This window comes from Sus scrofa, chromosome 16 (genome assembly GCF_054392235.1).
Source record: "Sus scrofa isolate SSC_HxYL_T2T_F1_AM1 chromosome 16, Sscrofa_HxYL_maternal_Yorkshire_Landrace_v2.0, whole genome shotgun sequence".
In the NCBI taxonomy this organism is placed as follows: domain Eukaryota; kingdom Metazoa; phylum Chordata; class Mammalia; order Artiodactyla; family Suidae; genus Sus; species Sus scrofa.
In genome coordinates this window covers 64,322,889-64,347,193 of record NC_139398.1, presented here as the reverse complement: position 1 = coordinate 64,347,193, position 24,305 = coordinate 64,322,889, and the positions used below count along the sequence as shown (strand labels likewise).

The 24,305-nt window shown below is 37.5% G+C and overlaps 1 protein-coding gene across 11 annotated transcripts in view; it reads right to left on the bottom strand.

The window, feature by feature from the left end:
* The window catches only part of FBXW11 (F-box and WD repeat domain containing 11), a 125,148-nt gene that overhangs the window by 92,564 nt on the left and 8,279 nt on the right, over positions 1–24,305 (bottom strand). For 6 of the 11 annotated variants that reach the window (XM_085002476.1, XM_021077118.2, XM_021077121.2 and 3 more), the window contains exon 2: positions 22,875–23,038. The exons of the other annotated variants lie outside the window; for them this stretch is intronic. The gene's annotated coding sequence lies outside the window, so the exon portion shown is untranslated. The remainder of the gene's footprint in view (positions 1–22,874; positions 23,039–24,305) is intronic. 11 annotated transcript variants of the gene reach the window in all.

Below are 24,305 nucleotides of genomic sequence, written 5' to 3'. Positions count from 1 at the left end.
TCAGGACTCAAACCAGAGCCCAAACTTCCCTTAAACCCTACTATTTAAAAAAGAAAGAAAGAAAAGACCTTTAATGTCCAGATAATTATCTCATTTTGTATGGTTATCTAAAATAAGATACCAGAACCCAAAACTAAAATGGATCTTCACAGTTATCTTTGGAAGAGGGATAAAGAGTAATTTTTCTTTTTAATTTTTATTCACCTTTATATTCTAAGTTTTCTCTAATGAACTATAGTACTTATAATATTACTACACTATAATGCATAATTTCAACTGATGTTTGACTTTTGTTTAATTATATCACTAATTATATAAGTTGCTATAAGTTACAAATAGTAGCTTGACGATTTAAATAAAAACAAATTCTTTTCCTATGAATTAATGAGTCTATCTCAAATACCTATAGTTTAAAACAAGTTAAAATGCTAAGTGCTAGAAAAATATTTTACCTAGTGACCTTCAGAAAGAGAAGTGGGCTTCACAATGAGAACAGCTTATTCCTGAGTAATTTCAAAGGAAAAAAATCATCCTTGTCCTCTTCACAACTACCAGCCATGATTCAAACATGTCACCAGGTTTTTCAGAGCTCTTACAGAAGCTGGAGAGAGGAAGGATTAGATGTATGAGGGGGAAGCGGAATCTCTATTCTAAGCAGCACGACACAGAACAGGATGTAACAAAATAATCTATTTCCGGCATAGCCACCCGGGTCCTCAGTATTACTAGGACCAGTCTGAAGTTTAGTTGCCAAGAAGGAACAGATTCCACCAGCAAGCTCCAGGTCAGAACAGTTTGAACGCAGTCCCAATGGGGTTTATCCAAGATCCACAAATCCTGAGACTGAAGAGAATTAAACAAGAGTTAAACTAAGTACCTCTTTAGTCCTTTAGCATCTTTGGTCCAATTAGGAACACTGTTCAGGACTAGGGGAGACCACTAAACCATGATTTTAACCTCATTTTCATTTAAAAAAAAATGTTAAATGAAAATTTACGCCCCAAAAAAGGATAATTTGGGAAGGGGGTGATGCAAATTTGTATTTTCAGAGTGCCTACTATGTGCCAGATAGACACTATACACCTATCATGATCTCATTAACTGGTACCCTACCTCTGGTATCTTAGTTTTAAAGCAGAAGAAACTAAGGATCAGAGACATCAAATAACTTGACAGAGGTCAAAAGCAGCAGACTTGCAATTCCATCTGACCCCAAAATCCCTACTTTCTTCCCTGTCACTTCCTCTGCTGGACATTAAACTCCCTAAAGCAACAACTTCCTCTTATTTTCGAATTTACCTACTAGCCATTCACCTATACTGCTGATGTAAGCATAATTGGCACAACCTCTTGTGTGCAACTTATTAATACATATTGAAGACTTGAAAAGCATGTACACCAGTGACTCAGCAATTTCATGTATAGGAGATTATACTAAAGGTAAAAATAAGGATACGTCTAAAAATACAGCTCAAATGTTCATCACATCACTGTCAAAACAGCAAACAAAAAAATTCCCAATGACAGAGCCTGGTTAAATTATAGCTCATCCAGAAGACAGAATATTATGTGTCCACCAAATAAAATTATAGAAGTATATTTACTGACCCAGAAGTTTACAACAAATGAAAAGAAAGTTACAATACACTGAAAAAGTTTAAAAGACCATACGCGAATAAAGGCCAAAAATCAGGACTTATATTATGATCCCATTTTATTTAATAAGATATAAAATACATATAAAAATACAGAATACAGGTGATTTTTACTTTTTATTCTTTTTGTCTACCGTAATTTTTTCAATGACGCCATTATACAATTGGCAATATAGTATTCATCAAGTTTCTCACTCCTTTCTCCTCCAGGCCATCTCATAACTGAGTAACTGGCATTTCTACACTGTTACTTGGGGATCTGGTCCTAGCAACTTTTCCCGTGAGTCCCATGATTCAAGGCCATTCTCCAATGAAAGCGGAGAGCAGGTGAGGTTAAGCTGGCTCTCAGAGTTTGATTACACTCCGAGGTGACAAGACACGACCCAAAATTCACTTCAATGCCTGTGGCTTCTACATAGCTGAGGATACCCAGCCAGAAAACTCTTTAGTATTGGTGTTTGGTCTTATGAAGCTACCACTTCTAAATATCTGACAATCCACACTCCCTACTGCGTGACAGCTGAGAGGACTTTCAGGTGAAAGAACTAAAAACTCATCTCGTTTTTAGATGTCCTCTGAGAACCGAAAGACATCTGCTCTCACTATCGATACCAGGACATCTGGCCCCACTCTGAGTCAGACCAACTTCCCCTTCCTTTACCAATCCAGACACAGGTGCTAGCAGCACCTCTTCCTAGACCTTCTACCAATTCTCACAAAGCCAAAAACCTTTAATCAGAGAATTTCTAGAAGTGCCTGCACAAGATCTGACTGCCTTACAAGATACTGAGCCAAAATCCTTACCCTACTTTCATGGTCTTACATGAAAGTGCAAAGTTCACCATGTTTTAAAAAGAACATTAGGACATATAGAAAGTGAAAACATTTTTTTCCTCCTGATATAATGAATATTCTCTTTTTTTCTGGGAAGAAATATCACTGTCAGGAAGATGACTTAAGGAATATTATTACATCTACTTTTAATGGATTTGACTCAATTATAGTCAGACCACATCATAATCCTATTTTAACTTTTTCATTTTAAACTGATTATTCATTCAAAAAAGTTTACTGAAATTGCCAGTACACTAAATGCTTCAAAAGACCTCACAAGAAATCTCAAAACTAAATATTCTGGTATCAAAATTATTTCTGGAAATAATGCTACATTATTTCCCAGTTCATTAAAGGGAGAAAGATGGCTCAATTTCCAAAGTATAAAATATTGTAAAGGAATGCAGTTTCACTGCTTTCAAAAGTATTAAAACTTAAACACCACTAATTAATGGTATTTTAAAAATGATTCCCAAAGACTTTCTAAGCTTCCACCATCTAATACGCTTCCTGTTTCATGGCACCTACAGAATGAAAGTTGATCCCGCTAAGAAACCTTCTGAATTCAAACCTTACACTTTTTAAACAAGTCCTCTAATACTTTCTAAATACTGCTCATTTCTCAAAAGCATATTTATTTTCAGAGACCTAGACCTCTATTCCAAAGAAACACATTTTCCAAGTTGGTAAAGTCCCAATGTTTAAAGTTTTACACACACACACACACAGTGATTTAGAAAATAATGGTAATCAAAATTTTGCTTCCTTAGCTAGGATCAGCATGAAAAGTTGTCCAAGCCAGCAGATATAAAGGGATTTATCATCCCTTAATTAAATTTATACTAAACTTTGCACTTGTTCTACTTTCTCATTCAGTCCATTGTTCTCATACCCTAAGCTGACCTCAGTTTCGAATAAGAATGAAGTTGTGTGCCTCACAATCCACTGAGCTCTAAGAACAAATGCATCTGTCTTTCAGCCAGGGGCTAGGACTGCCTCAGCAAGGATGCCTGCTGCTTGTTGCACAGCAAGGATGTCTTTGATTCCCTTCACATTGTCTGTTTCCTGCAGGCAACTGGGTAAGGGGAGTTCTCACTGCTTGAAGCTAGAGATTTCATTAAAATTCTGGAGCTGAAAGGGACCTTATAGAGAACGCTTTGTCCACCTTCAAATATTTTTCTAGCCCAGGTCCTCTAAATCTCTCACATGCTGCTTTTGGTATATACCCACTTGAAAGCACCTGGTCTCAACAGCAGATAATTGCTGCGAAACACATGCTACGATAAGGTCAACCTCCAAGTTACGGACTCTTTCTGCAGAAGTCTATATGAACACAGGTAGACTACGACACTCTGCAAGCTCTCACACAAAGGAAGTAATGAAGTAAGATGTAAAGGCCCCATATAAATGTAAGAGATATTGGACTTCTTTGTCAAAAACCCTGTTCAACTCCATCGTTTTGGTAACTTTCTGTATGACTCAGCTATAAACAGTCAGTCAAGATGTTCTACAAAGCACAGAACACAGATGTCATCAAAATAAATTCTTCATTAGTGCTGAGAGAACATAGACTTGACAGGAGCATAAGAAGACAAATCTCATAGGCACATCTCCTGCTGCATTTAAGACAAAAAAAAAAAAAATCCAGAATCCATATTTCTTATAAGTGATGAATTGAAAGTCTAAAGAGAAACTATAAAAACAGATACCAAGATTGGGATGTGAGCAAAAAAAGGCTGAAAGGGTAATATTACTTTTACTTTGAAACTAATCTAATTCAAAAACCAAAAATTGGTCTATAAACCACAGGAAGACACTTAAAGTAATAAATTTCCCTGTAAAATTTGTACCTTATTTCCAAAATAATTTATAAAAAATAATTACAAGCAATTGGTCAATTTACCAATTTACAATGTAATGTTTTCAGGTCCTAAGAATGCATACACAAAGTAGGAACTCAATAAGCATTTGTTAAAGTATCCAACAATTAACATGTAAAGTCTAGAAAGTTTACATGCAAAACAAAAATTTGATTCAGAGGCTACAGAAAAATATAATGCTATAATTTTAAAGGGCTGATGGTAGACACTTGTTTTTTTGGCCATATCGCCCAATCACAGGTAACTGAGAAATAAGCACATACTGTAAGCTGAATCCCAGGACTTCTATGGGAGCCACTAGGAAACTCTTTCCCCACTGAGCCTGAACACAGGTTGAAAGCTGGAGCTGCTGATACCCTCATGCTCCAAGGCAGAGTCTGGAGCTGGTACTAGAAGGGACCACATTCTAAGGAAGAAACCTCAATCCACATCTACCTCTGGATTTTTCAAATTATAAATTCCCTGTTTCAACTTAAGCCAGCTTTAAGTTGGGATTTCTGCCATTTTTTTTCTCTTTTTTTAATTAAAAAAAATTTATAATGATTTTTACTTCTTCCATTATAGCTGGTGTACAGTGTTCTGTCAATTTTCTACTGTACAGCAAGGTGACCTCGTTACACATGCATGTACACATTCTGGATTTCTGCATTTTCAATTGGAAAAAAAAAATCATAACAAACCTTAACTATTTAGTTCAAGTAAAAAAGGCAAAGCCAAAAAGGTATTTGACATGGCCATGGTCTTAAAGATATGATATTCCATAAATGAAACATTCTTAAATTTATATTTACTTTCCATGAAGTCATCTGATTCTACTAAAAGTATTCAAAATTAAATGTTCCAAGAATATCCTACACCAGATACTAAAGAAAGAAAAAAAATATACAATAGGATAGGCTAAACAAAACACTAAGAATGCAGAAACAGACTACAACAGAAAAAATGAGTCCTGATTTTCCAAAGAGCCCTGAAACCCAATACTGAGAAACCTGACCCACCTCTTCATAGGCGCTTCATTCCAAATAAGCAATGAGGTTGGGAGACCAAGTACAAACACCAAATGAATAAATAACCTTAGAGCAAGGAATATACTTATCATCTAAGATTACCAAAGTCCTGCAACTGCTATGGACACAGAACACTGCTGTTACAAGCAGAGCCTAACCTGTGCCTCTCCTGTAACAACTAACCTTATTCTATGCATTTGGCATCACTTTTCATCTTTTTTTCCTACATTTATTTTTCTTTTCATCTTCATTTAGCCACTTTGTTTTTAGCTTCCTACACTGTCACTATAATCACTCAAATTCTTTTGTTTTTTTAATAAAGTAAGATTTAAGTATATACTAACAGTAGCAAAAGTCATATTTCTGAACTGAGAAAAAAAGAAAAGCTGACAAATTTTAAAACTGTAGGAATAAAATTCTAATACTGATTGTCAACACCGTAAAATGTGTCATTGCCGTCCTTAGCAAAATTGGCAACCACATGTGGATATTCCCACAGCCAGGTTACTGCTTCTCTACCTACCATTAATAAATTATGTAGTTTTTAACTCAGAAAAATGCAAATGCATAAAAGTTCTGTTTCTTCGAGAATGACGTACAGAAATTGCCAGTGGGGTTCAGCAGGTTAAGAACCAAACATAGTGGCCATGAAGATGTGGGCTCGATCCCTGGCCTTGCTCAGTGGGATAAGGATCTGGCATTGCCACGCAAGCTTCAGTATAGGTTATAGATGCAGCTGGGATACAGTGTTGCTGTGGCTGTGGCATAGGCCTGCAGCTGCAGCTCCAATTCCACCCCTAGCCAGGAAACTTCCATAGCCCCAGGTAGGGCTGTAAAGAGGCAAAAAGAAAAAGAATGATGTACTTGGAAGGGAGAGAAACTATCACAAAAATAAGAAAGCACCATGGCACAGTGGAGAGAGCACGAGCTCTGATTTTGTTTTATTTTGTTTTTTAATTGATAGAGAAACACATTAAAGTCAACCAACCTCTGGATATGGTTACCAATTCACGAGAAATACAAATGAGAACAGAATACACAGACCTAATAAGAATATAATGAACAAACTTCATATTTGGTGATGCTATACAGAGCAAATGACCAATTCAGTTTCTTCAATAAATACATGCCAAGAAAAAAAGGAAGGGAGAGGCAATTTTTACTGATTAAAAGAGATTTGAGAGACTATTAACTCTATGAAATGTATGAACCAAGTCTGTCTCCTGAACTGAAAAAACAAACTACCAAAAAAAATTTATGAGAAAAACAAAACAAATTTCAACAGAGAGCAATACAATATACCCGACCAGTACTCCTAAAAATTGTCAAAGTCATCAAAAACTGGCACACCAAGAGGAGCCTAAGGACACATGACAGCTGAATATAAGGTGGGATCCTAGATGAGATCCTGGAGAAGAAAAAGGACATGAGGTAACAACTAAGGACGCCTGAATCAACTACGGACTATAGTTAAAACAATGCATCAATATCAGCTCATGACCATAGGAATCTAAGATATTAATAACGGGCAGAACTATGCAGGGGGCGGATATGAGAATTCTGTACTATCTGCTCAATTATTCTATAAATATAAAACTGTTCTTGGAGTTCCCATCGTGGTGCAGTGGTTAACGAATCCGACTAGGAACCATGAGGTTGCGGGTTCAATCCCTGGCCTTGCTCAGTGGGTTAAGGATCCAGCGTTGCCGTGAGCTGTGGTGTAGGTTGCAGACGCGGCTCGGATCCCGCGTTGCTGGGGCTCTGGCGTAGGTCGGTGGCTGCAGCTCCGATTCAACCCCTAGCCTGGGAACCTCCATATGCCGCAGGAGCGGCCCAAGAAATAGCAAAAAAAGACCAAAAAAAAAAAAAAAAAAAGTTCTAAAAAATAAAGACTATTAATTTAAAAATCATTTGTGGGCGTTCCTGTTGTGGCTTAGGGGTAACAAACCCGACTAGTATCCATGAGGATTCAACTCCTGGCCCCACTGAATGGGTTAGAGATCCAGCGTTGCCATGAGCTATAGTATATAGGTGGCAGATGCATCTCAGATCTGGTTGTGGTGTAGGCTGGCAGCTGCAGCTCTGATGAGACCCCTAGCCTAGTAACTTCCACATGCCATGGGTGTGGCCCTAAAAAGACAAAAAAATAAAAATTATCTGGGAGACAACTAGACAGATACAAACACTATATATTTAAAAATTACTGTTAATTTTTTAGGTATGATAATGGAACTGTGTGTTCTGTATGTGTGTGTTTTTTAGACAGTTTTTTGTTTCTAAGTCCATATCTTTTACAGATATATACTGATCTATTCATGAATAAAGTTAAATAAAGTTAAAAGGGTAGACTACAGCAATGTTTCCAAAGGTTAATATTCAGGTGAGTTTTGGTGACACATAAGAATATTTTCATGTTAAATTGCTATACATCTAATTTAAATACATACTATAACAAATACACAACTAGCATATCAAACCCATTATTTCATAGATTTTAACAGCTTAGGGTCAGTTACCCTTATGAAAAATTCATAAAGGCAAAAAAAAAAAGAACCTTAGGCAGAGGTAGGTTAAGATCCCAGGTTAACAGTAAATGACCTTAATAAGCAAGCCGGCTGTTTAGACGGGTACAACACCTGCTACATCCAAAGCAGGCACTCAATAAGTTAGCTACTACACTATTGTTAAAAGCCACTCTAGACTTCCAGTAAAGTAGAAAAGACTGAGTTAAGGGTGAAATGAATGATGAAGAAAAGGAAGCATGAGAGCTTTACAGAGGCAGTTTGGGCAGGAGTAGTCAAGGCTCCCCCCTTTTCTTCTCAATCTCCCCAAATACTGACAATCCACTACTCCTCACCTACAACCTAGAGTCTCTGGTCTTTTGAGTCCCAAGCTGCCACCTAACACTCCTCAAACTTGGCTGACAGCTAGAAGTGCGGCATCTAAAATAATCAGAAGAGTGTGCCCTTTCTTACCCTAGGCAGGAATGAGAAAGAGCACAATGCTTTGTAGAGATAGTTAGGAAGGGGGGTGGAGGCGGAGAAAGAGAAAGATTCACTATGTGACCTTGAGCAAAAAAATAATTCCCCTCTCTGAGAGTTCCCGTCGTGGCCCAGTGGTTAACGAATCCGACTAGGAACCATGAGGTTGCAGGTGCGGTCCCTGCCCTTGCTCAGTGGGTTGACGATCCGGCGTTGCCGTGACCTGTGGTGTAGGTCGCAGACGCGGCTCGGATCCTGCGTTGCTGTGGCTCTGACCTAGACCGGTGGCTACAGCTCCGATTAGACCCCTAGCCTGGGAACCTCCATATGCCGCGGAAGCGGCCCAAAGAAATAGCAAAAAGACCAAAAAATAAATAAATAAATAAAAATAATAATAATTCCCTTCTCAGCCTTCATTTCCTCACATCTTAAAATGTGGAAAATAATCCTATCTTTCAAGGTTACAGTGAAGGTTAAAAGGAATAGAAGAAGTAAATCCAGCATTTAACAAGTGTTAGTTCCCTCCCTCCTTATTTTGGCAGGGTGATAAAAGAACCTTTGGTGAATAAGAGGAGTTGGAATGAAATGCACAAACATAGTAAAGAATAGCCTTGGGTTGTATCATTTTGAAGCAAAATAAAGGAGGAAAGGAGTTCTGGGGTCAGAAAGTTTGGGAAATGCTGGGAAACATATTATTAAAATGACAACTATCAAGTGAATTTTCAAGAGGAAGAGATTAGATTCAGCACTCACTAAATTTACTTGACCTAGGGAAGTGACTCCCAGTAATAGTGATTCTATTAATCACACACACACACACATACACACACACACACACAAAAGGCAGTGGGGGAAAGGATGGGAAAGCCAAGGAAAGAAAAGGTTAGCAGTTAATAGCAGCTGACAACTCCTTGAAAATGACAGCTGAAGTATTAGTGAGATAAGACTACCTGGACAGAGCAGAAATCAATGATAGGTTTTAATATCTGTTAGAGGCAGAAAGGAGAGAAGCTATGCTTTTTGATCTTCTGAAAGGAGTTTCTGATGCCAACAGCTTAATTTTCACGACCAAGTCATTTAAAACTAAGAGATGCTGCAGTTCCCTTGTGGTGCAGTGGGTTTAGGACCTGGCGTTGTCACAGCAGTGACTCAGATCACCACTATGAAGTAGGTTGGATCCCTAGCCCAGGAACTTCCACTTGCCACAGAGCCGTCAAAAAACTGAAGTAAAATAAAAAATAAGTAAATAAAACTAAGAATGACATTGAAACAGAAAACACAAGCATTAAATGGAGTGAATGTATTCATTTTAAAGTACATCTGATATCTGGAATCTAATATACAGCACAAATGATCCTTTCCACAGAAAAGAAACAGATGGACTTGGAGAACAGACTAGTGGTTGCCAAGGGGAAAGGGGAGGAAGTGGGATGGACTGGGAATCTGGCGTTAATAGATGTAAACTATTGCTTTTGGAGTGGATAAGCAATGAGATCCTGCTGTAAAGCACAGGGAACTATATCGAGTCACTTGTGATGGAACATGATGGAGGATAATGTGAGAAAAAGAATGTGTGTGTATGTGTGAGTGTGAGAGAGAGAGAGAGAGACTGGGTCACTTTGCTGTATAATAGAAAATTGACAGAACACCAGAAACCAACCATAATGGAAAAAATAAAAATCGTTTAAAAAAATAAAGTACATCTGATTCAAGATGGTGATTCTCATTTGCGTTTCTAAATTTCTTTCATTCAACTGGGCAATCGGATGGCATGCACTGTGCTACATGCTGGGGAAATGCTATGAACTGAATATGATATGACAGAGAGGATGGAGACTGCCCCCATGGAAATTACCTTCTTAATAAGGGAGTGACTGTTTAGTGGGGATTATGCATGTATCAGTTACAATTATGTTAACAGTTGTGAAGAAAAAGAACTGACTGCTGTAAGAATGTGACAAAGGGAATCTCATCTGTAGGGATTTCTAGGGGACCCAGACACAATCCCTGAGGAACTGATGCTAGAAGACAAGCAGAGGTTAAACAGGCAAGAAAAGAGTTAAGGGTGAAGCCTCCCTGATAACAAAAAACAGACCATAATGCTTGTTAGGTCAGGACAGAATCTGGTGCACTGGAGGAAGGAGTGGGAGAAAAATCAATGCGACTGAAGGACAGAAAGCCAGGGTGAAAAAGAGCAAAAATAGACAAGGCTCAGGAGGAAAAGAGAGGTGTCAAGGCTGGAGTTTCTGACTATACAACTGAAATCAACCATCAAAATAAAAGACAGTGGCACTGGAAATCTCTCAAGGATGTTTTCCACATATAGAAGACAATTTCAAGAAATTTATATAAATAAGAAGAGAAGGAAAAAAAACTGGACTGGAAATAGGGTTCACTGTCTACCTGAGAAGTGGAAGGAATTCCCAGCAGAAGCTCACCTTGGAGCTCAAAGCCACCAAGGTTAGTAGGAGCGAGAAGCTGTCAGGGAGGCCATACGTGACCAATCCTAGAGCTCCATGCAGAGCACCTGGAGCCAGGGGTTTGCCTGGGCAGGGACCTGGCTTAAGCCTGTCACAGTCTGCTGGGTAAAGCAGACACTCCTACAGCTGGCTTCTAACGAAAATGGCCATTTTCATCAAAAAGGGCGGCACTGCCGCAGCCACAACAAACTCAGAAGTTCCTCACCCCGTGACTTCCTTCCGCGACACTCCCCAGATGCACCTGGATGGACAATCAGCAGAGGAGAACGACAGCTAATCTAAACATTTCCGCTTCTTCACAAAAGAAACATAAACAGCCACAAACCCACGAAAAATATGTCCAATGCCACTAGTACTTAAAGAAATCAATTTTTAATTCTTTAACCAAATTGGGATTTTAAAAAAATTATTACTACCCTGACATGGCATAAACACGGAGAAAACAGCCCTTTCATATAATATGGTTGGTCTGCTGTGTCATGGTCATATAAGTAACAGTGGTATTAACAGTGGGTAAAACCTCTGGCTACATAAAATACACATGCTCTTAAAAATGTGTGCACCCTTTGACCCAACAATTCCACCTCTTAGAACTTACCCCAAGGTAATACTAACGGATTTATTCAAAGATTAAACTACAAGAAAGAGCAATCCAGCTTTAATTTGCTATCAATTAGAAATAAATGTTAATAAAAGAGCAGCTTAGCCATTTGCACATTTATGTATATTAGGTACTCCTTCAAAATATTATAAAGAAATACAAAATGGTTCAGAAAGACATTACAAACACTGTTGAGTTTCAAAGGCAGTTTGCAAAATAATTTTATGTGTGAAAAACAAACATGAAACATACATGAAAGAAAAAAATATGTATGGAAAATAAAAGAACTATACCAAATATTAACGGCAGTTATCAAGGGAACATTTTGTTCTTTTTGTTTATTTTACGTAATTTTTATTTTCAATTTTTCTATAATAAATATGGACTACTTCTGTAAAAAGAAAATATAAGTTTCTTATTCAACAATTTTTCAATAGTTTTTTAATGTATGTGCAAATACTGGTACTGGGCTAATTGGATAATCATGGAAAGTAAAAATGAATCTTGATCTCAACCACAAAAAAAAAAAAAAAAACAATTATTTTGAGATGGTAAAACCATAAAGCTTCTAGAAGATAACTGTATCTTTAAGACCTTAGACTAGGAGAAAATTTCATAAACAGGACACAAAAAACAGTAACTATGAAAGAAAAAATTGATTAATTAGACTTCATTAGTATTAACGCCTCTGCTCATCAAGACAATATTAAGACATTGAAAACACAAACCAAAAGAAGATGCCTGCAGTAAGTGTATCTGACAAAGAACTTATTTCTAGTCTATTATAAAGAGCTCCCACAAATCAATAAGAAAAAGACAAGTCAATTTTTTTTAAAGAGTCAAAAGATGTGAACACATACTTCTCTAAACAAGATATCTAAATACTCAATGGGCATGAGAAAAAAAAACACTCAACATCATTAGTCATTAGGGAAAGGTAAATTAAAACCACAATGAAATACTACTTCACACCTATCAAAATGGCTAAAATTGAACAACAATGTCAAGTGCTGATGAGGATGTAGAGCAACTGTACCTCTCATATATTGTTGGAGAAACTTTAAGTATATACAGCCACTTTGGGAAAAGATTTGGCAGTTCCTTGAAAAACTAAACAAACATCTACACTCTATCCCAGCAAAACCACCCTAGGTAGATGCAAGAGAAAAGAATTATGCAAACAAAAATTTGAGCACAAGTCTTCATGCAAGCTTTATTCCTAACTGCCAAAAACTGGAAACAATCCAAATATTCATCAGCAGGAGAAGGATAAACAAAACTGTTGCACACTTGCCATAATGTAATACTGCTAAGCAAGAGAAAAGAACAAACAACCCATACAACCAGAATGAATCTCAGAGGCATGCTGGGCAAAAGATGCCAAACATACTAAGAGTAAATGCAGTATACACGTGCTGTACCCATTCCATCCATATGAAATTCTAGAACACACACAACTAATCTACAGTAATAGAAAGCAAGCTACCCCAGACCAAGGATGCCGGTGAGGGGACTGCAAAGGGGACTGCAGGAAGTTTTCAGGGGGCAGAAATGTTTTTTATCTTGATTGTGGTTATTTTCAAAACTCAAACAGTATACTTGAAATGAGTGCATTTTATTGCATGTAAACTATACATCAATAAGCTGATTAAATAAACAAGCAAAACCACAACAGAGATACCAGTACACACTTATTAGAATGGCTAAAACAAAAAGCATTGGCAAAACCAAGAGATAACTGGAACTCTCCATTTTAGAGGTGAGTGTGAACATCTGCACAAGCGCTTGGAAAACAGTTTAGCAAAATCTACTGAAACTAAACATATACCTATGCTCTGACCCAGTAATTTCACTCTGGGTTTTTTATAATTGAAAGAACCAAGTATTTATGTCCACCTTGGAAGTATTACTCGTAATAACAGCCAAAAATTGGAACCAACCTAACTATCAACAGTTAGATAAACAAACCACAGACTATGTATACAATGGAATTATGCACTGGGGAAAAACCTGCTAAACACAACAAAAATGGATGAATCTCACACATAATAGCAAGGAGTAGAGTAAAAAACACAAGAGTATATGCTGTATAACTCCATTTAAAATTCAAAAACAGCCATAACTAACCTATAGTAAAAGAGGCCAGAATAAACCTTTGGGAAGGTTTATTGACTGGGTGAGGCACAGAAAATAAAAGCCCTCAAAGGGCTCTAAAATGTTCTCCATCTTGATTTGGGTAGTGGTTACAGTGTAGTGTATACATACATAAAAAAACCCATTGAGCTGTACATTTTAGATTTGTGCTCTGTATTATATGTAAGTTAAACACAATAAAAAATATATATATATATGTATATGTACACACACACATACAAATGCCCTTTAACGAATCTTTGATCATCCCTTGAAGCTGGAAGCTTTTTAATCAGTATCCAGGTGTGGTTCCTGTCCGGGTGAGTCACTCTCATTCCCAGTCTGCTCGTTTTCATGTTCCTCATGTCTCCTTCCCTCGGATTATCTGAGCTGGGGGTGCTCCTAAATATCCGGAGTAATGGCATTGGCAATGGGACTGGATAAAATCATGCCCCAACCAGACAAGGAAGATTTCCAAAACACTTACTAATACTATATATGGTTTTAATAAAGATATAATTTTAAGTCTATGGGACAGTTCCTGATTGACTCACTATCCTTTTGATTAAATTCTTGCAGAGACTGTGGGGAAAATTAAATACAAGCAGCCAGCACTTTGAAAATAAGTACTAGCATTGCTAATATTTTTGCTTGATAACTGAGTTTCATAATGTAAGCAAAGTGATTTTTAAAATCACAATGTAAATATCCACTTTATACACAACTTTCAAAAATAAAGCCATGCCAAAGTCAAACTTTGTTGAAGACTTATTTGCATATTGCAAACTAAACGCAGTGACAATGCATGAAACTATTACTACTGTCTTCCAAAATTAACCAAAAGATTATAAAAATATGTGATTAACTTCCAGAAACTGATTTATGAAAGCAAAGCTTTTTAGAAACAGGACTTCATGTTTTAATAGAGTCTGGTTTAGAGTCCTTTCAATACACACACACACACACACACACACACACACACACACACACTTCTCGTATCAATACAATCTAAGTATCCTACATTTAAAATGTCTTATTTCCTCCTTTTCCATACCATCTGTTCCTATCTTGTGATTTCCCTGAAACAGTTCAACAGTCTATTAATTGGTCTCCCTGCTCCACTGCATCCTCCAAACTGACTACACAGATTTGGCTCAAACTTTCAAGTCACCTCTCTTCTCAAACCACACCCACCACCCTCACCCTTCCTCTCAGCCAAGGGATGACAAGCTCAAAAGTAAAGAAGGCCTTTTAAGAGCTATGGTGACCAGGAAAGTAAAAGCCTAGACTCAAAAAGGCAGCCACTACTCAGTTCCAATTTTCAGGCAAAATCAGAAATTAGTGTTTTGATATGAAATGTCTTAATTTAAAAAAAAAAAAACTATGCAGACCAAATAAAATACATCTATGGATCTCTATTTATCCACAGACTACTTATCTGTAACTTATGACCTAAAGGATAAAGCCCAAGGTTTGGTTATAATTGCTTTACAAATTTATCTGCTTCAACCACTTCATGCAAACTACACTCCAACAATTCACAGAACTACTTGCTTCCTCGCCTGTTCTTCCCGACAAGTGAGGTGACTGCCTGCCAGCTATTGTTCATTCAGTTACCTTTGCCTTGAAATCCCTCCTCTGCCCCAACACATCCACATCCATGTGTAATTTTTGCTCAGGCCTCAAAGTGTAACTTTTTAAAAATTTCCTTTATGAAATTTCCCTCCTTTTCCATAGCTCCCACACATTGTATGTCCATCTCTCATGATCCTGACCAGTTTTCACATTGTATTTTTTAGTGTAAGAGATAGCAAGATTCTGCAAGCAAGGTACATATCTGATTTTGTTCTGTATTCCCCACACTACCACACACTACCTGTTCAATTACATGCTCAATAATGAATGAATTAAAGCTATTTATCTGTCCTTTTTTTGCACAACAATTAGTACTTCAACTGGATGGCCATTACATAGATATGATCCCTTAGATTTTGAAAACCAAAAGGCTAACAGGTTTAGGAAAAGACCCCTGTAATATTAAATTTGAATCAGAACTAACAAAAGGAGTTCCCATTGTGGCTCAGCAGAAACAAATCTGACTAGCATCCATGAGGACACAGGTTCAATCCCTGGCCTTGTTCAGTGGGTTAAGGATCCAGTGTTGCCATGAGCCATAGTGTAGGTTGCAGACATGGCTCAGATCTAATGTTGCTGTGGCTGTGGTGTAGGCCAGCGGCTACAGCTCCAATTCGACCCCTAGCCTGGGAACCTCATCATGCCACAAGTGCGGCACTAAAAAGACAAAAAGAAAAGAATTAACAAGAGCTTACGGTTCCTTTTATTTTTTAAAGTTTTATTGAAGTATAGCTGATTTACAATGCTGTGATAATTTCTGCTGTATAACAAAGTGATTCAGTTATAGGTATACACACATCCATTCTTTCTTCAGATTCTTTTCCCATACAGATTAACACAGAATATTGGGTAGAGTTTCCTGTGCAGGATATACTTCTTAGTTCTAGCCACTGAAAGGATCTAGAAGCAACAAGAACTCAACAGTATTGGTTTTGGTTTATAAACACCATCCCCCACTAAAAGGAACCAGAGATTCTTGGACAAATGGCTGATTCCTGATTGTGTAGGGAAAGTAGAAAGCCAAGAAACATACCAAAACTGATGGGCTCATGTCAAAAGGGAGCAGAAGTTACCTTGAAGGGACCCTCATTAGCCAAAACTGAACATCAATAAAGACTGTGACAAACTTGTGGTTACCAAAGGGGGTGGGGAGGTGGGCTGGGGGGTTGAGATTGGCATATGCACACTGTGGTATAGGTAGTGACTGGCCAATGGGGACGGATCTGCTGTATAGCACAGGGAACTCTACCCAATATTCTGTGATAATCTGTATGGGAAGAGAGTCTGAAAAAGAATGGATGTGTGTACACATATAACTGAATCACTTTGTTATACAGCAGAAATGATCACAACATCGTAAATCAACTATACTTCAGTTAAAGTTAAAAAATGAAAAAAGAAAGATTGTAACTGATTGTTAACAAACTGAATAAATATAAGTCCATGAGAGTATGGTGATACACAAAAGGAAGGAGGAGAAACAGGGTTGGCCTCTGTGAATGCTCGCTAATAAATGTAGCTGGAATGACAGAAAACCATAATTCTGTATCTTATACTGTAATAACTTAACTGTATCTTAACTATAATTTCAGGATCAGGATGCTGAGACTACTGGGTGCAAGGGCTGTAATGGAAGAGGATATTTACAAGGTGCCAAAACATTGTCCCACAGACTCCTTTCTAATAACAGAGGATAAAACTGTACCTTAATAATGGAGAGATCTGGCTGTTGCCACCTCAGTGAAGGGATCAAATTTAGCATAGCTCATGATGGGATAACCTGTCATTAAGTGCTTCCAGACATGACTCAAAGCAAAGTACACTTCACCTATGATGAAGCATTCCTGTCAAAATGTTTAAATAGGCTGCAATCAAGCTTCTCAACTTCCAATTTACAGGAAGTATAGAAGCTAGAGAAACAAATTAAATAACACCATGAGGAAATATTCAAACAGGCGAAGAATGTTACACACCCTACGGGACAACTAATTGAGCTTTACTCTTAAAAAAAAATCAATTTCGGGAAAAGGGCAAAAGGACTATTGAAAAGAAAAAAATTAAAGAGGCATCACAACTAAATACAAACAAAAATATTTTGTTTGGATCCTGGTTTTTGTTTCTTCAAGGAAGGTGCTAGAAAAGACATTCTTGGGACAAGTGGGAAAATTTAAATTTACTTGTTATTGTATTGTGGAATTACTTTCATTTTCATAGATATAAAAACAGTATTATAGTTATAGATATAAAACAAAATATATATGGCTACATTTAATATATGGTTATATATGGAGATATAGATAAACTATACATATATAGTATGCATGTTTGTGTTTTTAGAGAGAGAAAAAGAGACTGTCATTCTCGGGAGATACATGCTAAAATGTTTAGAGTGAGGTTTCATGTTTATAATTTAGTTCTAATTGTTTAACAACAAAAAATAGTATGTATTTGAGGAGAGAAGGACAAAAAGGGGAGAAGAAAGATGGAGGAAGTGGGGGAGGAGGGGAAGAAGGGAGGACCGAGGAGGGAGCAGAGAAATGATGCAAATACGGCAAAATGTTAACAATTGTTGAGACTAGGTGGAGAGAGTATATAGGTGTTTGTTGGTTTTTCCTAACTAGTTAATATATATTAATTTATATATATTAATATATATTGCTTCCCCCAACTATTTAATATATTGATTTTATATATTAATATATATTTATTTAACATATATTATTTCATATATATACACAAATGTATGAAATTCTTCATAATAAAAAGTTATGAGAGAAAAAAAGAGAACAATTAAAATAGCAACCAGCTTAAAACCAATGTAACACCATGAGTGTCAAAAAACAAAACCTGTGAGAGTATACATTGTTGTAATGTGACTCTTTAACAACAATGTGGCCATGTCTATCAGATTTTTTTTGCTTTTTAGGGCCACACCCGAGGCATATAGAGGTTCCGAGGCTAGGGGTCTAATCCGAGCTACAGCTGCCAGCCTACACCACAGCCACAGTAATGCCAGATCCGAGCTGCATCTTCCACCTACACCACAACTCACGGCAATGCAGGATCCTTAACCCGCTGAGCCAGGCCAGGGATCGAACCCACAACCTCATGGTTCCTAGTAAGATTCGTTTCCACTGCGCCATGCCAGGAACACCCTATCAGATTTGTAAAAGCACCTATCAAGTGACCCTTACTCCCAGGAATCAGTCCTGAAGACATACTCCTCCATATGTGAAATGCAGGTGTTATTTTTTTACAGCATTACGTATAATAGCAAATAAAGACTGGAATAACCTCTATGTGTTTTAGTCCAGACTGGTTTCACAAAATATAACACATACAAATCAGCATGCAACTTTTTAAATTATCTCTTCAAAAAACTTGAGCACTCTTCAGGAACTGATATGAAAGGTACTGTGTCATATTTTAGATATATATAAAAAAAAATCAGGTGCAGAACCACCTGTACAGCACACAAACCCCTACATATGAAGGCTGTACAAGAATGTGGTTGAGTAGCTGGAGCTAAAGAGAATGGAAGACTTTTTCCTTACTATGTATTTCACTCATTTTGCACCTTATGGATGTGTACCATAGACATCATAGTGTATTCAAAAAAGTTTTTCACGTATTGATTGACTCTAGCTGTGATGAAGTCTTCCTATCACCACGCTTGCATTACCAAAACCTAATTACAGTGGAGTTATACATAAGTTCACCCGGGAATTAGGGTCTAAAGTCAGTGCAAAAGGTGAAAACAGCATACAGTAAAAATCTGCCTCAAAAATCTTTTAAGTATATGCCACACGGGACTGACCCACCATCTCAATAATTCCTACACAGCTAAGTTTCACTCCAGCACCTGAACAGCTCACTGTTTCTTCAACTAACTAGTAGATTAAACAGCTGGCTTGTACTTAGGCCTCATGTCTCATGGTGTGACGTTAAAAATGCGTTTTTAAAATACTATAATCACACTCATCAGAGCTAGATGAGAAACATCAGGAATTGAGACAGGCGGACAGAAGAGCAAATTTTCATTTCCCGTTTCATGCTTGATCAAGAACATTCACTGTTTAGGTTATTTTTCCTTTGTTTTTGTCACCAGATGCAAAGAAATGAATTTGATAAATGTACATAAGATGTGTAGTGATAACATGGTGCTTTAAAAAACACATTTCAAAAACTGTACCTCTGTTAATTAAACTATTACAGTGGAAAAAAAATCACAATCCAAACATAATAGGCTAATTTGCTGATTGGGAAAAGGCTGTAAAAACCCCCAGATCAAAGTGGAAAGGAGAGAGTGATAACATCTCTTGATCAACGCCACATCTGACCTCATAATCTTAGTTGTAGCTCACTGCTTTATATTAGCATTTCCATACACAGATATATATTCCTCAATCTTTAGGTAATCTTATAATTCCACTGAGTAAAGTTAGGTACCCCTGCGGCTAAATAATATCCCCCCAATTTTTCTATCCCTGCTCTCTCTAGTGAGCTCCAGATCAATATTCCTACTAGATATTTCTCCTTTTAAAGGATTCACCCATAGTCAACTCAAATCCATTATAAACTGAACTCATTCTTTCCTCCCGCCACAACTCCCCCCAGTCTGTTCTTCTAGTATTCCCTATTTTGGAAAAGAGAACAAACATCCATTCTGGCATCCAAGGCAAAAATCTAAAATTCATACTATATTCCATCCATCTCTTACTCCTAAAACTAATGCCCAATTTTGTAGATCCTACCACCTACATCTCTTTTAAGTCCACTCCACCACACCCTGTCAATGCTTTGGTTGGCCTTCATCATTGCTCACTGGAACTAACTGGTTCCCCTGCCTTGAGTCTCCATCTCGCACACGCCTTCAAAGTTAACTTCTTAAAATGCAAATCTGGCTATGTCACTCTTTCTACTTGAAGAAAGAAGGATCAAGAACAAGTCCCAAAGTAATGGTGTAATAAGTAGGGGGGAAAAAAGCTCATTCCATAACATGAGGTAATACAAAGACAATGTACCACCAGGTATATTTTTTGAGTATGTTCCTAGTCTACCCTATACAATATGACCAAACTAAATAAGCTAGTAAGTGTGTTTCAGCAGAAAGAGGCCATGGCGAAGCGAAGAAATTTCAACCGCTTTCTTAGAGGCAAAAATGAATGCAAAATGGATCCCAACAGCAATAAAGGTGCCTTAAGGAACACAAAGCGCTTTCCAGACCTATAAGAGTGCATTCAGGCTGAATGTATTAACATGCCTAAAATGAATGGCGTAATCAGAAAAGGACTGGGGAAGTAAAGGCAAGCAGAGAAGCTGAAAAAAAAAAAAAGAAAGAAAAGAAAAGGGAAAACTACCCACCCCCAAAGTGATAGCTGAATGATGTTTTCTCAGTCTCGAGCCCGTTCCCTGGCCAAGTCCTTGCTAACTTAACCACCTGACTATGCTCTGACCTGGTAGGTAAAGTCTTTTGGCTTGAGTTTTCAGGTCCCTACTGTTTCTTTTTTGAAACAATATTACGTAGACCTAATTAGCAAATCTAGCTATCAGAAAAGTCATATTCATCATGACAGTGTGCACATATGAATATATATGAATAAACTGCAATACTGGCTTTACACATTAGTCTTGCACAGCGGGTTAATGAATTTAAGTCCAACCGTGGGATAAGGTTTTCGGCATGTTGACCAGATGAGATTTCTAAGGGTGTTAAATCCAGGACCAGACCTTGGAAGAAGGTAAATTCTAAAGCTGTATTTGTGGCTATTTAAATTAATTAAAATTTAAAATTCAGTTCCTTGGTCACAGAGCCACATTTTAAAATAGCCACATGAGGCTAGTGGCTACCAGATTGAGATACTGCACATTTCCGTTATTGTGGAAAGTTCTACTGGGACAGCATTGTTCTGGAAGATAATCTTAAACGAACCCCACCTTGAGTCCTCTTGGGAAAGAGCCTGATAGATAGTCTTGGATGGCTAACATAGAATCTGTGATCTAGACTCTTTTCTACAGAAGATACGAAATAGATATTCAACAACAATGATTTCCTTTCCCTTGAAATCAGAATATATAGTTTTAGTCTTCCGGATTTCTGCCTCTCTTGTTATCATTGGGTGATACTCTAAATGAGACACAGACATTAGAAGCCCATTCTCTGAGGCCGAACGGCCTAGATTCCTATCTCACCTCTGTCTCTCTGACTCTTACTAGATGTGTGACCTTGAACATGTTGCCTAACTACTCTATCCTTCAGTTTCCAGGTAAGTAAAGTGGAATCAGGGTACCTATCTCACTGGGTGACCGTGAAAATGAGTTTATACATGTAAAGCATTCAGAATTGTGCTCAATACAGAGCAGATGCCCAGTAAGTATTAACTGCTACTATTTTTACTACCACCACCAACACCCTGACAGGTCTTCACATGACAAGTGTGAAAACTGCTCACCTAGGAGAAACATTAACAAACGTAAATGAATGAAAATAAAACAAGCCAGAGTGTCAGTCTATGATAAAAAAATAATAATAATAATTTTTAAGATTAAAGGAAATGGGTAATGTGAAGTAATTAAATACCAGTAAAAGTCATGAGTGGCCTGACAATGTCTTACTTGTAAGGCTGACAAACCACAGGTCAAAAGAAGTCTACATTACAAGCTCCTGAGCTATTTAAACAACCAATAAAAACTAAGGAGGAACTGAAAGGCTACTAGACCAAATCATGCTTCCCTGTATAAAACACATTTTGACATTTAAATGCACAACCTCTCTTACACTCCCTAAAATGACCTTTAGTTTCACTTGATTAACCGACTGAAGACTTTCCAATCCTCTCACTAAGCAGGGAGAGCACCAGATAGCATTAAAATACCATGCCAAACAACGATCCATCATGAGTTGTCCCAGTAGGAACCCACTGTAGAAAACTGTACCTTGTTCTAACAGGAGACAGACAGTGAGACAATCCCAAAGTTAAAGTACAAACTTCAAATGTAGTCAGATGGAAAGAGCTAGGGCTTTGGGGACACAGAGACTTAAGCTGAAAGCTTGGCGCTGCCATTTACTAGCCATATGACCCTGGCAAACCGTACTTACGTTGCTCATGAGCTTCATTTTACTATCTAAAAAAATACATGGAAAGCATGTGTCATCTATATAAGAAATATGAGTAAGGAGCCTACAAGAGCACCTGGCACTTAGTAGATGCTCAATAAACAGTAGCTACAGTTAGTAAGTCTTTCTGAGAAGACCTTCCAGGGGTTCTAAGAATAAAAGACCACTACTTTACATGTTAACTAAAAAAATTACTTTGACCAGGTTATCAACTATAAATTATAAGATAATGCCACAAAATTATCATTCGTTTTCCATATTTTACAAGCTATTCCCCAAACAAAATCCCCTTGCTTACTGTACTACATTCCCTGTTAGGCTATGACTACAAACCACTTGGGCCTATTTAATGAAAAAAGCTGTGCTTCTTACACTGAAACTAAGTTTTTACTAGCAAATACCTTCACTAAACTGCACTCAAACCTGAACACTAAGCATAAATATCTAACATTTTTTTCCCTTTCTCTAGTAGTGGAAAAAAGTAAAGAAATTCAAGTTTCTCTCAGTGAGTTGAGTTCCACATAACAAAACAATACAGGGTTATTGCTTACCTGGACAATATTTTGTACTTCAGATCCACCAATCCAGAATGAATGGGGAAGTATTCCCTTTCAGACTAGTCTGAGAAAAGACAGCAGTCAAGCAGCTTCCAAGATTCTTTCCGTTTACTGTATCCAGCTTTCTTCAACAAAATCCCAAACATGCACTTCGGTAACTGTTGAAAGACAGAAAGCAATCCATACACCCACCATGGCACCAGCGGCAAAGGACAGCCACCAAGAAATGGAAGGAAGGGTCAATGGAGTGGTGGATCTGAGGCACAGGAAAAAAAAGTTACAACCCCTGAGTCGGCTATTTGGTAATAAAAGGTCTGCAGTAGCACTGCTCACCTCTGTGGTGAGAGGATAAGACAGTCTACATAGTGAAGAAGGAAACATCCCTAACGTTAATATTTATTTATGACAAATAATCACGCAATTTCCAAACGAGAGCAACTAAGAACTTTCTCTATTATCCACATAAATTGTCCCAGGTCATTCGGCTGCCATGAACTTTATCTCTTTCCTAAGACAGCTCCTCTACTATGACAGAAACTTTGTCAGCCAAAATATGGGAAGGCTCAAAAGTCTCCCAATAAAGATATTTATTTAAGCACATAACAAGAAATCTTTCGGTTTGCTACTTACATACAAAAACATCAAATCTGCACATCACTCAACTCTTCAACCCTCAGCTGAAATTTAAGACATTTTAAAATACGTGACATAATTTGAAGAGTGAACTTCTGACTTAATAAAGGTCAGTCCCCCACAATGACCAGTCACTGGGTAAACTAGGGGAAACAATAAAGAACACTAATAAACAATTTACTAGATAACATCTTTAAATACATGAGCCCAGTCCATATTATATCAACATTCTTTGTTACCATAGCAACTCTCCCATCAGATTGTAAATTCTAAACAAATTATCCAGAGAGGAAAAAAAGGCATTCAATAAGATCACATAATTAAAAACTTAAGAATCAAAAGACTGTGAAGCTGCCTGCACATAAATTTGCTACTTCCTCTATTGCCACACTACTGCCAAAATGTTCCTGCAGTAATTATAATACCTACCTTTACTGAAGGGTTACTAATGGGCCAGGCCTTTTACATTCATTACTCATACTTAATTCTCAAAAGATCTGAGAAAAATAACTTGCCCTAAGTCCCACCTCTACTAGGAGGTAGAGTCCATGCCCTTTTCAAAGAGCACTTTGACCTCCTCTAAGATCAAGGATCAGAAAGACCATGATTCCTGGGGCAGAAGAAATCAAGCTTTACTCTCAAAGGCCCTAAGCTAATTGACATCACAGTGGAGAAGCACAGAAATACAGTCTTTCAGCCTAGCTGAACTAAGATACAACTGAACTCCCTGAGCCACCCTGAAAGGACTAACTTCCCCGATCCTGCCACTTAAAAAGCCTTTCAAAAAGTATT